The 16,709-nt window shown below is 39.0% G+C and overlaps 1 protein-coding gene across 1 annotated transcript in view; it reads right to left on the bottom strand.

Annotated features, from left to right (window-relative positions):
* The window catches only part of ARVCF (ARVCF delta catenin family member), a 531,145-nt gene that overhangs the window by 211,904 nt on the left and 302,532 nt on the right, over nt 1-16,709 (bottom strand). Inside the window, exon 5 of the mRNA XM_075275546.1 lies at nt 9,215-9,277. The gene's annotated coding sequence lies outside the window, so the exon portion shown is untranslated. The remainder of the gene's footprint in view (nt 1-9,214; nt 9,278-16,709) is intronic.

The raw sequence follows: 16,709 nt of genomic DNA, 5'->3' as shown, positions 1-16,709 counted from the left end.
GAGGACCTTTCACCATTTTGCCCACAGGCAGTTCTATATACTGCCGGAAAGCTGACAGTGCGCTGAGTTCAGCGCACTGTCGGCTTTCCCGATGTGGGCCCGGTGTGAAGAGCTTACGGTCCCGGTACCGTAGCTCTTCTATGGTCAGAAGGGCGTTTCTGACAGTTAGCCAGAGACGTCCTTCTTCACAGCACAGCCAATCGCGCTGTGCTGTGAGAGACGGGAGGAACGCCCCCTCCCTCTGCTCACACAGCTCGTCCATAGACGAGTATTATCAGGGAGGGACGGGGCAGTATATAGAACTGCCTGTGGGCAAAATGGTGAAAGGTCCTCTTTAAGAATAGGTTATCAATCATAAAAGCCCCACTGGCCAGAAATGCCGCGATTTGGCCGCAACGGAAACGCCGCAGTAAAAATCGCAGCGTTTTACAGTACTTGCAAAGTGGATGGGATTCATGCGAATCCCATGTCCACTTTGCAGAAAAAAATCGCAGCGTTACGGTTTTGAAAATCGCAGCATGTCAATTATATCTACGGAAATGCCGGCGGCTTTCCTATAGATATATATAATTGTAACAAAGTCCGCGGAGGAAAATGCCGTGAACTTTCTGTTGAAAGCGCTGCGGGAAGAACCGCAATGCGTTCACGCCGCAGTTCTTCCCACAGCGCTTTAGCGTTGAGTTTCCGCGCAGTGGGGCCTTAGCCTTAGTAAAACTATTTGAAAAATACAAAAAGAACTGGGCACTCACCATGAAGCATAGAGTAAAAACAATCTAATCTTTATTTCTGCTTCAAATACATTAAAAGAACGGGAGGAGGCATGTCTGATCTGAAGAGAGCGACGATCGTTTCGTGTGATTGCACTTTCTCAAGCGTGTAAGATGGAACCCATTGAAGTCAATGCGCACACAATGTAATGTGCACACCGTGCACACGATGTAACGAGGCGCTGATTCTGACACGTAAACTCGTGTCAGAGTCAGCACTTCAAAACAGAAGTTTTGAAGCACTGACTCTGACACGAGTTGGCGTGTCAGAATCAGCGCCACGTTACATCGTGTGCACGGGCCCTTACTGTGTTCTGGGGCTCAAGAAACACCAAGCATCTTGGGAGTCCGGGTCGGGAAAAGCCGATTTAAGCTAGGTTTGTTTAGCCTTCATTTGCTAAGTTTTGATCACAATCTTTTTATGTTGTAATGAAACTGAATAAAATTTGGACACTTTCGTAAGAAGAATCTGAACTGTATAGCTTGTAATGTATTTCAATAAAAAATGTGAAACATGAAATATGTGACAATGTAGAGAAGATCATTTGGACTCCAAGTAATTCACTGACACCCTTCAGCGTAATTCCAGCACAATTGTTATGTCATACAGTGAAGAATACAAGAATTTTCCTCCAGTACAAGTAGTTCTAGTTTACGGTTCACTGAAGAATTTCATTTCTTTAGCCACGGCTATGTGATAACAGCTTTTTACATATCATTGCCCGGAAAAGAATCAAGTTGTTTTCCTGCCAAGTTTTACGTATTGGCTCTGCTATGGGAAATCCTGTTTATCTTTACTTAGTAGGAGGGTGAAGTCAGTCAGTCTTATTAGTAACAGAATACGCTCCACCCATAGGAATTGATATCTCCCACTTAAATACACACTACATCAAAATTCTGGAATATTTGAATGAAAAATTGTCTAATATGCCATGCATCACATTCATCAAGAGTCACTTTTTAAACATTTTCACTACTTGTAGGAGAAGGAATGTGAAGATGGGAAAGGGGAGTAGCAAAGCAGAACGTGGGCATGGTTTTAGTTGAGACACCACGTACCAATCGTGCCAAAATTTTGGTGCATTTATCTGGTGTAATCTAAGCCAGCTAATAGGAGATAGAAAGTTAGAACAGACAGTATAATAATGCAACAAATGTATCGCTGAGCATCAGACACTACGATAAATCCGGTCTAACGGTGAACAGTCTTTGGGCCCATTCTCACGAAGTAACGCAACACTCATTCTGACACGTAAATACGTGTCAGAGTAAGCACTTCAAAACAGAATCCCATTGACTTCAATGGTTTCCGTTTTATGCGCGCTACACATTGAAATCAATGGGAGGCTTTTTAACCCAGTGATTTCAATGTGCGGCGCGCGTAAGACGACACCCATTGAAGTCAATGGAATTCTGTTTTGAAACGCTCACTCTGACAAGTGTTTACATGTGAGAACGAGCGCCGCTTTACTTCGTGAGAACGGGCACTTTTAGATTAAAGCTCCAAGTAGCAGACAGCTGCAAAAAAGCGCTGTGGGAAAAACCATGGCGGCAACACACTGCGTTTCCAAAAAAAAAGTCCACAGAGATTTCCTATACGGACTTTCTGCTTCAAATATACCTATAGGGAAAGCACTTTTCCATAGGTATTATTGACATGCTGCGATTTCCAAAACAGTAACAATTGCAGCATGTCTGCTCAACATATTTTTTCTACAATGTGTGGATGGGATTCGCTGGGATAATATCCACACAGAAATTGTAAAATGCTGCATTATGAAGGTTGTTTTTTTTTATAACTCTGGTGCACAACCTTCAACATAAACTTGCAATTAAATTGCATATAACATGTTAAGTTAGTATTCCCTTGGTGCACACACTTGCATGGTGTATGTGTAAAATGTATATAGCCACCCACTGGAAATCCCCTAGAGAGTAGTCTCTATAGCAAGATAAGTATTACAATTATTTCCATATGTATTCATGCTGTACTGTATTCCACATTATATTCATTAACCTTACGATTTAACAACCATATTCAGTTTTGACATTGTTCATCGTACAATGTTGATAAATGAAAGCTCAGAGATCAATTTAAACGTACCAATGGGATTGTCAAGGTTCAGGAGCTGTATCATATGTGCATCTTTTACTGCAAATACAGTAGCCATATACAAGTGTATCGGAATGTTTGCATCATACATTTAGATACACGTTTATTATATGAGTATTCATTGTCCGTATCCTTTCTCTCTCACCTTGCCAATAAATAAGGATCAGCATGCAAGGGAGGATTGTGGGTTAAAACAGCATCAGCAGAAAAAACCCACTCTCAGCTTTAATTGAGCTAGGATTCCATGGGGCCAAATAGTCTCCTTAATGCAGCACCATACTTGAGTAAAGAGAGGGTAAAAACATTGACATTTGCGTTGACGTTTCATGCATATAGATAGAGTAAACAAAGAGCTCTAGTGAATTTGGAATACATGGGGTTAGAGAACAGTCTGGATACATTGCAAGTGTTATAATAGTGTTCACTGTATCCAAGTCTAACTATACAATAGCCACACTCATGTATATAGCAGGAGAGGATGTGGATTCATTAGGGGGAATGTTAAGCAGCCTAAAGGGGTTTTATATGTCTAACTAAGGAAGGCTAAAATAACACTTGACGTGCCCTAATTTCCTAATACATAGCATGTTAAAATGTGGTCCCTTAGTGTTTACCGTGATCTCTATGCACAGCACATGTTCAATAACCCTTTGTGAGAATCAGATTTCTAAGATTATCCCAGCTATTAACATATGCATCTCTTTTTTAGGTAATAGGAAATTTCTTTATTCACGTGACACATCTTTGAGAAAAGCTTGAGAAATTTCAATGTTCTAGGTGACTTGTCTGTCACAGTTTCTGTAAAGGTCAACGTTCCATAAATTAAAAAGTGCACCTGCACTAGGCCCTATGGCAGCAGAGGAAGGTGGGGGTTCTGTCAGGCTGAGAGACGGTCCAAGATTTTACACCCTGACTTGCTATTCCTGGTGGTATGTCCAAATTACAATTTTATCTGCATCTTTAGGGTACAGAAGTGTAATTCAAGGGTGCAACAGAGGCATAAGCACTATATACCACCATTCACCATGAAACCACAGTCTGTAATAGGATGACATCACAGTGCCTGTCGCTCTAAGCCACCAGAAATGCTTTTTGTTTTTCGGCAGGTCTTCTTTGTAGGGGCCACTAAAGGAGCTTTATACAAGATGAGGACTATGAATAGGGCATTATACTGTGAGCACTACTTAGGGGGCATGATATACACTTGTGGGAAAACCAACAGGACATTATATTGTGTGGTGGTCACAATGCAACATTATACTACTTGTTGGCTACTAGGGGACATCATAATGTGGGGACGCACTAAGGGGACATTAAATTGTGAGGGTCACTAACAGGGCTTTATATGTACTTGTGAGGGAACTAATCAGATATTATACTGTGTGGGGGGCATTAGGCATTTCTGTAATGGGAGCCATTAAGAGAGCATTATATAGTGTGGAGCCACTAAGGGACATTATACTGCGTAGGGTCACTATATGGATATTATATTGTTCAAATACATTAGACTTACTGAAAAAAGTCCAGAACGTCAAATTAGATTTTGACGTTTGCTCAGTGTGTACCAAAGCCATTTATATCCCATAAAAAGTTGCCTGACAGCAATAAGTAGTCAAAATCAGTCCTTATGGATGACAAAAATCGCTGGTGTAAGGTTGGTTCTAGTTTAACTAAGAGGGCTTACTAGGGCCTCTCATTTTGTTTCTGTGCCATCAAATCAGTTCTTCTGTGAGAAAATGTTAATATGCCGCACACATGCCATGTCTTTGCTCCATTTTAGATGGAAATCACCATTTGGAAAGATTGTTTTGTCAAAGGCAAAATATTTTTCAAATGGTGAGCAACTGTACTCTGAAGTATAGTCTGTGATTTCAATACAGGTGACATTTATCTCAGGGCTCGTTCACATCTGCGCCTGGGAGTCCGTTTTGCAGGTTTCTGTTTCCTGCACAAAACAGAGCAGGAGACGCAAAGCTGCAGGACTCTTTCAAACCCATTCATTTGAATGGGTTTGAAAGGTGTCCGGTCGTGAGCGCTGGTGAGCGTTTTATGCCTTCCGCGGCAAAACCGTTTTTTTTTTTTAAACGGACACAGAGTCGGACATGCAGTACTCTGTGTCCGGTTTAAAAAAAACGGTTTTGCCGCGGAGAGCATAAAATGCTCACCGGCGCTCACGGCCGGACTGCTGAACCCAGTGTCATTTTTTACTGCATCATGTTATTCCATTAAAAATATTTGTTCTACAGAAAAGATGGAAATGTTACAATTAGCAAAAATAAAAATATATAAATATAGCCTTTTCTGCTAAAAAAAAACAAACAAAAAAACCCCAACTAAACATCTAGATCTGTGCAGGATTGTGAAGTCACTCTAGGTTGAACTGACATTTCTATTCATTGAGCCTAAGCCTAGATTTCTTCTGTTATCTTTTGCTTTTCCTTTTCAGTCCTTCCCCTCTCCTCTTCATAGACTTCTATAGACATGAGTTATCTGAATCATGTGACCTGCAATCTGTCTCAAGACGGATATATAACAGAGTATTTCAGAGTGAAAGTCAGTTTAGCAGAGAAAGGAGGGACAGTTTCAATCAGTTCCCCTTCTGGTGCAAGATGCACCCGAATTATTAAGAATCTTTAGCCTTCTAACAATTGTGGCATATTTCTGGAGGTACTGTGGCCCAGATTTGAAATCTACTGCAACAAGAGGCTGGCATACATTTAGGCTAAAACTTAGCCAAATTTTCTAAGGTGAATTATAATAAATTTCATGTATGGATGTTTCCCTGCCCCAGCCAGCTTTGATACCAGTTCCACTTTGCACGCACTGCCTTTAGGCTAAGGACCCACTGGCCGGAACTGCTGTGGCGTGAACGCATTGTGGTTCTTCCCACAGCACTTTGAACAGAAAGTTCACAGAGTTTTCCTCTGCGGACTTTCTGTTACAATTATATCTTATGGGAAAGCCGTCGGCGTTTTCGTGGATATAATTGGCATGACTAGAGGCTGTTATCTTTGCAAAAGGAGGATGTACTAAATATTAATGTCACTTTTCTGTTGAGGTGCCCATATTTTTGCACCGGTCAAATTTTGGTTTAATGCATATTGCACATTTTCTGTTAGTACAATAAACCTCATTTCAATCCTGAAATATTACTGTGTCCATCAGTTATTAGATATATCAAACTGAAATGGCTGTTGCAAACACCAAAATATTTAGAACTAAAAATGATTAAGATTAATAGGGGTGCCCAAACTTTTTCATAGGACTGTATTTATTATGATATAAATCTAAATCTAATATAAACGCAGATTGAATAATATGTGCAGTTAATGTATATTACATTACACTTGTTTGTACAGAACATGTACATAACAGGTATGTGAGATAACAAGGCTTGAGGCTTCAGCAAAGTGAACCCCAAGGAGAACGCCATGGAAACTGTAAATTTAAATGGCTTTAAGGCTAAGGCCCCACAGACCGGAAACGCAGCGCTAAAGCACTGCTGGAACAACCATGGACGGAACGCATCGTGGTTCTTCCCACAGTGCTTTGAACAGAAAATTCACAGAGCTTTCCCCCACGGACTTTCTGCTACCATTATATCTACGGAAAAACCACTGGCGTTTCTGTAGATATAATTAACATGCTGCGATTTCCAAAACCAAGTCAGTTTTGGAAATCACAGCGTGTTTGCACTGCGGATTTTACCGCAGTGCTGATACTAACGCTAATGCTGATACTGTAAAACGCCACGATTGGTATCACAACATCCATATGCAATCTCTAAAAGAAAATTTATATTTTATTTATAGGTATATGATTAAAGCCATAAACATTAACATTCAGATACCAAAATTGATGTCTTCTGATCATCTTACCTCTCAAAAACAAATAGTCATAAACACTGATCAAAATATCCACAAAATACAAGGTCTCATAAAGCTAAATTAAATTAAAATATAAAAAGTTACAATTGCTGGAATGCAGAGAAGGATAAAAGGTTATAGATTTTAGGCTAAAATGTGTTAAGATCCTTAAAGGGTTAAAATGCACATAAGGCACCAGATACGAGGCAGTAATATTTTTTGTCAGCCATAAATTCAAAATCTACAATCAAAAAAGGCACACTTTCAGGAGGGCTTTTGAAATTTTAATGTTAGGGGATCAAATAAATAAAACAGGGAACAGGACTGAATATCAAAACTTTCTACTAATTGGTTTAACAAGTTTTAACAATCACCAGTTCCTTGGAAAACCAAATTACAACATTGCTTCCAAGAAGTACATATGTCCCTATTAGACACTTATGGTGATGCTTAGTCACCGCACAGGCACTGTCAGAAAGCATTAACATCTACTGCATGTCCCCTTTACTTTTTGGTTGTAATAATTTGTATTCCCTATTTATTTATTTATTTATTATTTAATTCAATACTTACATAGTGCTAGATAGTTAGAAGGACTCATCCCAAACTTTATAAATATACATAAAAATAATACAAATGTTTTCTTTCACAAAACATCCAGTCCATGTGATTTGTATGCAATGCTAATGACATATATTATCTTTATATAGTATTATTTAAAATGTAGAACTCAATATATTTATAGCAAAATCAATTACTAGAAAACACACATACATATCCTGTCACACAGCGACTGAAACCCATTTTCCTTAAACTTCATAAGGATGGTACAGTTTGCAGCTTTATTCCTGTTTTACACGATTTTAGAGGGGGGTGTACCGTGTGAACAAAGGTGGAAAGCTCCCTGTAGCTATCCTTGTAGCCTCAGTTCATTTGAAAACTCAAAATATAAAAAGCGTTATTAATGTCCGTTGCTGTCTTCTGTCATAGATGACGGCAACGGACATTACACTGTAGCAGAGAATAGTCACAGACTGAATCTTCTGTTTCCATTGTAGCTATTCCCCCCCCCCCGTCAAGTTTGTTTACATATGACGGAACATAAAGTCATGCATATCAGTCATGTCGTTTACATTAGTGTCAATTGGAACGGACACAGAATCATTCTCACCATTCTCTACAACAGTTTAATGTATGTTGCTGTCATCCTAGGACAGATGACAGCAACAGAAATTAAGAATGGTAGTGTGAACGCCCCCTTAGATGTTCCAGGTACTCCATTTTCCTCCCACACTCCAAAAACATACTGATAGGCTAAGTGGAGTTTTAGAAAATGAGACCGTCAAGCCCACATGGACAGGGAAGGATGATAATATCTGTACATCACTGAAGAATGTGTTGGTGTTATATAAACAACAACGATTAAAGGGGCTGTACCAAGTTTTGAAGTTATCCACTATCAACAGATTAAAGGATAACTTCATGATTAGTCAGGGTCTGACTGCTGCAGGAATTCCAAAGGAATGGCAGGTCAAGCATGTATCCTGCCGTTCTATTCATTCTTTATGGAAGCATAGGAGATACATGAGTACTGTACCCCCAGTAGGCGCTTCCATAGGCAATAAAAGGCATGTCGACCTGTCCCTTCTTTAGGACAGGGAACCAAAAACCCCTTTCTCGAGATTAGTGGACGTTTCCTCAGTCATTTCCTGTGTTATTTATCCACTCAATTATCATAATAACAAATATGTATTCATTGTGACATTCTCATCTTCCAAAAATAAGGATTATTTATGGCAAGTCAGCATCCAAGTTTACAGAGGTACAGTATAAAAGTCCACATTTATAGACTGAACGCTATCACTTCATCTTTTCACTCGGCATCAAAAACACTTAGTCTTGACTCAGTTATTGCTGTTGGTAGCTCAGATAATGGCCTCAAGTACCATAAGAAACATACTTCAAACTATTTAGGCAAACTATAAATGATTAAAGAGACACCGAGAATACTTTCCCATCAGGTTGCGTTGCGTACAATGTCAGAAAAATCCTCTTAGTATAATATACCATGACAGAATGTCCTGGCCCAGATTAAGTCAATCCACCAACAGAACAGATGAACGAGACCGTGGAGACGTTAAAATAAGAAGTTTATCCAAAATGTATGCAAAGGGATGTCTGGCGCAAGCTTTTAACTAACCATCTATCTAGTAACTTTCTTGACAATATTCAACAAGATGCCAAAAGTATAAAGTCTAAAGTTTCAGCACTTTTTATTTTAACAAGAGGCTTCTTTGAAGACAAGAGGGACACGATGACCTGATCTTCCAACAAGATTTTCAGAGACATAAAATGGAAATAGATGTCGCATTGTAAAGCAGAATTAAACAGAAAACATTGTGATCTGAACAAACAGAAGCATGGAGACATTCTCTCACATAACTATTACCCACAATAGACCGACATACCTTTTCACTTTCTATTTTTTGCCTCTGATGTTTTAACTCCTCATTTCCTGGCTACTGTTTTACCTGTAAGACAAGACAACATAATGAAATCAGCAAAACATGAGAATTCCTTTTAAATGTTCTAAAATAACACTCTTTCAGAAGAACATTCCCATCTAGGTCAGATTTTCAGTTTTAATTTTCTATGTACATTGGCCTCTTCTTCGAGAGGATTATTCCCTGTTACTGAAATGCTCAGGGTCATCTTAGGCTAAGTTCACATTGGCGCTGGGCTCTCCGTCGTTCAGGTCCATTGAGGGATCTGAACAAAGGAGAACCAAACTGCTAAAACAGCGGGGCGTCCATTGTATTTCTGCCATTTTTTGATTAAAAGTGGTGGAGAGAGAAGTCCTCTGTGCAGGACCACTACACTGATTTTTGGTGGTTTCTGCGTCAGAGACTACAGCACAGATGTGAACCTAGCCTCAGTGGGGTTTTTTCTCTGTAACAATTATGCAGTTATCCTATAAATTCAAGGATCTGGTGTATTTGATTTAATGATGGGAGAACAACAATACCTGATGGAGGTAATCCAGATTTTCTGGCTATAAAATAAATATCTATAGACATGGTTATTTCAAAAAACTTTGTAAAAATGAATAGTACAGGCATCTGTAAGTGTAAGACTCTTTGTAATATATCTCATCCTCTTTGTAATATATCTCATCATAGAGAAATGTCTCTTGTGCTCTTACCAGACTGTTTCCCTACTCCTCTTCCCTCTGCTAAACTGACTTTCACTCTGGAATTCCATTTCAAGATTGATCACAGTTTACATAAATCAGATTACTCATGTCTGTATAAGTCTATGGAGAGAGCAGGAAGTACAGGAGAAAAGAGATGAAAGATACTGAATAGAAGCTTTCTATCACAATCAAAGCACTTTACTCACATCAGTACAAGCCAGTACTTCTCTATATACTGTATATCAAGCATTTTTCTACCACTTTTTAAGTGAGCAGAGCAGAGCTGGGAACAAGTTGGGCAAGGGCTGTGATGCTTTGATCGATCAGTTACTATAAATCATGCCAGAAAACTGGCATAAGATATAGCTGAAACCTATGCCAATTATGGTGCACATAATCTCCCAAGATGCACCATAATTATTAAGAAGCTGGAGCCTGTTAATCTGGAACATCCTGCACCAGCAAGGGAACTGATTAAAACTAGTGTAGGAACTGCCAGTGTTAATAAACTCTCCCCAGTGTATGTACTATGAGAAAAAAGGGAAAGAAAACCCAAAAAACTAAATAAGCAATTTGATAAAGTCCAATATAACTGAATGTTCCTAGGAAGCCGATTGATTGAATTCATTGTTTTACATTTACTAGAATATGTCAATCATAAGTGCAAGCCTCACTGAAACAATATGAGCTCAGCAACTTATCCTCTGTAGCTAAGAATATAAACTAGAGGCTTCACCCAGACTTGTCAAATATTACACAGATCATTTACCTGGAATGACACTATCCAGACATTCCTGAAAATCAGAGACAGTATTGCTTAGACTAGATTGTAATGTCATACATAGAGCCGTGATCACTGCATGTCTCCACCTACAGGCATTGCCACACAAGTGTCAACGGAAACAGAAACGTGTGAAAAACTATAGGAGGATTACTATTTACAGTACAAATTCTAAGAAACACGAACTAGAAGCCACCGTGTCCTATGAAATAACTGGTCATATTAATGGTTCTAAAATAGGAAGTAATATATTTACACATAGTGTGTAATCTAAATTAAGACATTTTCTGTATACTCAGTACTGAGATGCACAATCATCAGTGCACAGTCATATATAATGTTATAAGATTTCTTACTTTTCCAAAAATAGAGATAACAACAATGACAATGAACAGCAAGGTAAACTAGATCATGCAATTACCATTGTGTTCTTATGTAGTCCTTTAGGAATATGTCTTAAATGTTTCATAGGTGGGGGTCTCAACACATTTGTTTGTAAACCCTCATAGACTTCAGAGAAGACCTCTTATTTGCAGCTGTCAGCCACCTTGGATTCCAGATAAAACTTATTCAGGGGCGTAACTACCATAGAGGCAGCGGAGGCGGCTGCCACAGGGCCCGGGCCATTAGGGGGCCCGGTGACAGCCGCTACCGCTGCGTTTTTTTGTTATTTTTTAATAGGCCGTTACAGGCCCTATTCACTTGCCGACACTATACTGTGTACAGGGGCCACTATAGGACATAATACTGTGTGCAGGCGCCACTAAGGGACATAATAGAGTGCGGAGGAGGGGTCGGTCGAGGTCTTCGACGTCGGTGTCAGTTGGGGGGGGGGGGGCATGTCAAAAGTTCGCCACGGGGCCCCACCATTCCTAGTTATGCCACTGAACTTATTCCAACCTATATGAACAATGACCCGTATTTACTATTACTTACATTGTAAATTTAGACAGGCAATCTGAAAATAAGCCATATTTATTAGACTGGCTGATGCCGGCATATCTTTACTATCCAGTTTACGCCACATTTTAGTTTGCTTACTTTGAGTCAGAATTTTACAACACACTTTTGGTGAATTTTTTGGTGCACTAGTTTCTAGCCGTAACCACAAGTGTAAATTTGAGCCAATGTCTTACTCTGACTTATTCCAGAATGTATACTTCATAGGTCACATGACACTCAGGTATGCAAAGCTATACAGCTATGAAAAAATAGATGGGTGCAGATTTAGTGAATAAAGCTTGCTCTGCAGTCTCTACTCACTCTCAGTAAAAAATAAGGGTATATGTTATAAATTAAGAAGCGTCAATTTGCCTACACTGTGCAGACATGTTAATATACCCAGGTTTCCTATTTTTAGGTCCCCTCACTTGAATAGACACTTTCATCCAGCTGCAGACTTAGGGCCCTTTCACACAGGGCAAAATGGCGCTGTTTATGGCGCCGAATTTACAGCGCGTAAAAAAAGCCTTCCATTGATTTCAATGGGTGCTGCTCCCATTTTTCTACGTGTGGAATTTACTGCGTGGTAAATTCCACATGAAGAAAAAGGCGAGCGACACTCATTGAAATCAATGGGACCCTTTTTTTTTTTTTTTTTTTTTTTAGTACGGTAAATTTGGTGCCATAAACAGCACCATTTTGCCTCGTGTGAAAGGGCCCTTACTAGTCCTCACTGTCCTCAGTGAACATTAATGTGAGAACTGCTGGAGGATCCTCCATCTATTCAAAGTTTTATTTTGTAACTTGTTCTATCAGGTACTTTAAAGACATGAATTGGTATATAGAAATATTTCTATATGCTATGAATTTAATATTTTTAAGCATACAATGTACTAGAAGATAGAGTTGTTTCTCTATACTAGTACATTATAGTATGTAGGGAAAGTAAGTACTATTGAAGCTTGGTATGAGAAAAAACTCCCATTGAAACTAAAAGACCTGGTGGTTCTGCCAGTAGGGTAACAGCCCTACATACTCCATTATTTGGGTTGAGGCAATTGTTTATTTAATTTAACCAGTAATAATATGGGTGGTATTATTATAATATGGGGTCTGACTATATGTAACTGTGCCCATTTGTTTTTTTAAGTAGATTGTGAGCCCCACATAGAGCTCACAATGTACATTTTTCCCTATCAGTATGTCTTTGGAATGTGGGATGGAAATCCATGCAAACATGGGGAGAACATACAAACTCCTTGCAGATGGTTTTTTGCCCTTAGCGGGATTTGAACACCAGGACTCCAGCGCTGCAAGGCTGTAGTGCTAACCACTGAGCCACCGTGTGGCCCCTTGTAACTGTTCCCTTTTATGAAAGCCACACAGCTTGAAAAGACCTCTTCCACTTTACCACAGTCTGACATTCACTCTCCTAAGTTTACATCTTTGCACTGCGTAACACGATTTTATATTATTGTACCATAAAAAAAATCTCCCAACTTTTTAAAAAGATTTAAAGATAAAAGTGCATCAACTCATAGACAAAATACTTTCATTGTGAATAAAATACTGTCCTAAATGTCTACTACACCAGGGGTTAGCAACCTTAGTCACCCCAGCTGCTGTGAAACTACAAATCTCAACAGGCTTCATTTACTTCCATGACAGTTATGAAAATAGCCAAACAAGTGTGCATGCCGGGGGTTGTAGTTTCACAACAGGTGAAGTGCTGAAGGTTTCTGACCTCTGTACTACACTAAACCTTAAAGAAGAGGTGCAATTGGGCACTTAAAATGATATACAAATCTAGAACTGTGTTTGTTGTCCCTTGTATTTTATGTCTGTTTCAGGGTATATTCACACAAGGCAAACCTTTTGCTAAAATACTTGCAACTATCCCAGTCATCTAAATGGGGTTTACAAAAATCAATGTTTGCTACCTAGACATCCTCATTCCGAAGGATGGAATTGATTGTCATAAAAAATCTGCAAAAAAACCCTGCCTAATTTAAATATACCTTTATTTTAACATTTCAGCTTAGAGACAGCGCTTTGTGAAGTCACAAATCCACCCTCTGTTTCAGTCTGTCGATCCGCCCTGCCTCTGATCCTCCCCTGCACTACAAGTCTGCCACTAGCTCATTGGTAAATGACTGGAATGTATAGTAATAATAGGTTACAGACTAATTGGCAAACATAATAAGGCTTCATGCACATGACACAGATTTGATGCCCATATTAACCCATGACTCATACTGTACCTCTATTTCTGATATCAGATTTTTTTTTTTGTATACATTCTTCTTGGGAGAGTACAGTGACTCACAGAGACATCACATAAGAGGCTCAATAAGACTACAGTAACTAACAAGAATTAGAGAGGGTAGCACTCCTTGATTTCTGCTCGAATAATTCTGCTAAAGCATAGTTTTGGTGCAAGTTTAGCACTGTACAATAAAAATTACCCCATGTGTGTTTTCATTAGTTACACTAAAAACTTGAAAAGTAAAACACTGTTAGGCTTAGGCTTCATGTCGTGGAAATTCAGCTTTTTTTATTGCAGATTTTGCTGCGTGTTTTTGAGCCAAAGCCAAGAATGACTACAAAAGGAATGGAAAATATAAAGAAAGTTCTTATACTTCTACCTTCTGCTCAATCCACTCCTGGGTCTGGATCAATAAAATGCAGCAAAATCTGCAACATAAAAAAAACCCTGCATTTCCGCAACGTGTGGCCTTAGCCTTATCACTGAAAAAGGGCACATTTAGCTGATGTCAAATGAACACAGGGTTTTATGCAGGATACAGAAAGACCCATGCTATGTGGTAGTATGGAGATAGCACAGGTGCAGAATGCTTATGATCCAACCACTCACACGCCTACAATGGGGGGTGAAGGCCAGCATTTAAAATGCACACAAACAGAGCTTCTATAAAAGTGCCAGTCACATAATAACATGAGATGAACAATGCTGGCTCCCAGCCTATTAGTGATGGCCATACTTAGATCAGATGTGTTGTGCAGCACCTATATGTGTGCATGCCACTAATACCAAAACCATCATCACAGCATACGGCCTAACTGCATCCTGCAACAAATGAGTTAATAACCATCAGCTAATATGGCCATAACACTCAAACTTGCAATGTGAATCAAAGCTCCCTACGTCTTGTGAATTGCTATAATAAAATCAAAGAAAACTCACAGCAAATGGACATCATTATAAATCATATCACTGACAAAAAGTCCACATTTACCTGATGTCAGATGACGCCCCCTCAAGGACTACAGCCGTATCAGTGGTTGTGAGTTATATCGTCAGTATTTTCCACCGGCACTAGCTCTGCCACCAATCATTTGGCCTATCTGCAACCATGGCTGTGAGTTAAGACACTGTTTACCTATGTATCTTGGTTAGCAATCCTCTGCAAGGAGACATCCAATTTAGGACGTTCCTATTGAAACATAAGACAACCCTCTCTATCTTTACTGCTTTGAAGTGATATGCAGAGTCATGTAATGTGTGGTCTGATCACAAAACTCTAGTTAACAGTGACCATCATCATGAAAAGGGAACTCTCTGGACATTACACATATAGGAAATATAAGAATGTAAATTGCTGAAACTAAACTTTTCTGAAGATAAAGCACATGCCTGATAGTTGATTATAAGTCATGTGATTTCTTCTCATGAAATCCTTCACTGAGGACAATGCGATTTTAAGTGTTAAATCACAGAACATTCATCACCTAAGCAAGGACTTCCAGCCCAGAAACATCTAACTGTTCCTGACATGAGTGATTGTCTATCCCATTAAACTAAATTGACTTAGGGCCATTAAATTGTAAGAATGGGCCTCTAAACAGGATCACTATAATAAGAAGTGATTAAAAATCACTTGCCTAGCACAGCCAATTGGAAACAATTAAAAAAAAATTAGATCATTATTAAAAGATCAATCTCTTAAAGAGATATTCCTATCTGGTAACATGACGGCAAATCAGTAGGATGTTCCAGAACTTTTATGATCAGTAAGGGTCTAAAATAAGACCTTCATCAATCCTGAAGAATAAGGGTCCAAAGAGCTAAGTCTATGTCATTGTTTTTACTAGGAAGGGGAACTCTTGGCCACTGGTGCTGCAGGGAACTGCAGCATGGTACCATTCATCCGGGTGGGGCTGTACTATATTTTCCCTGCTGGGTCGCCACTACAGAAGAAAATAGTGCACGAGACACAGCATTAAATGATCTGTGAGGCTCCTTCCTTCTCAAGATTGGTGGAGATCCCATAGATTGGACTTCCATTGATCATAATGACCATTAACACTGTACCACATAACCGCCCCATAATATCAGATCCTTGTGATACTGAAGTATTTTACAGCCGTAGATAGTCTAGTTTACAGCAATTTTACGTCATATTGTGTTTTGCTTGTGTGTTAGTTTGTCAGTCGTTTATATTTTAGCAGAACTTTTTCCAGTTTACGCCAAAGAGGAAACTGCAATTGATATTGTTATGGTATAAATGGTCTTTAAAGACTAAAATATCATTTCTGTACAGGAAAAACCTGTATGGAAATTATTACTAATATACAGTATATTGAGCGTTTCTCAATTGCATAATAGCTCCGTTTTTCCAGCGACAAACACTATATATTTTATTGTTTTGTGCTGCTAGAATAAAAACGTGCAGGCTATTTCTCCACTAGGGATGATGCACACAGCCATGTCATAGATTGCAGTTTTCCAGATTTATAATACATCAGCCACAATAGAAAACTATAGGACCCATATAATACTCCAAATAGCTTTTATGTCATACAAAGCCTTGGATAAAATTGAGACATTTTCCATTGACCATATTACAGAGGTACTCTGGAGGAATATGATGCCATATGGATGCTCCAAGCAGTAGACAGAGTGCCTAAGTATTCATAATGCTGACCCATACAGTATAAAGGCCCTATACATGCAGTTTTTCTATCCTATTAATATTATAAATGTGAAATGTTTGTGAGTTTGTGACTTTGGATGTTCGGCTGTTTG

Source organism: Leptodactylus fuscus, chromosome 1 (assembly GCF_031893055.1).
Source record: "Leptodactylus fuscus isolate aLepFus1 chromosome 1, aLepFus1.hap2, whole genome shotgun sequence".
In the NCBI taxonomy this organism is placed as follows: Eukaryota; Metazoa; Chordata; class Amphibia; order Anura; family Leptodactylidae; genus Leptodactylus; species Leptodactylus fuscus.
The sequence above is the reverse complement of the archived record's forward strand: the minus strand, read 5'-3'. Positions and strand labels throughout refer to the sequence as shown.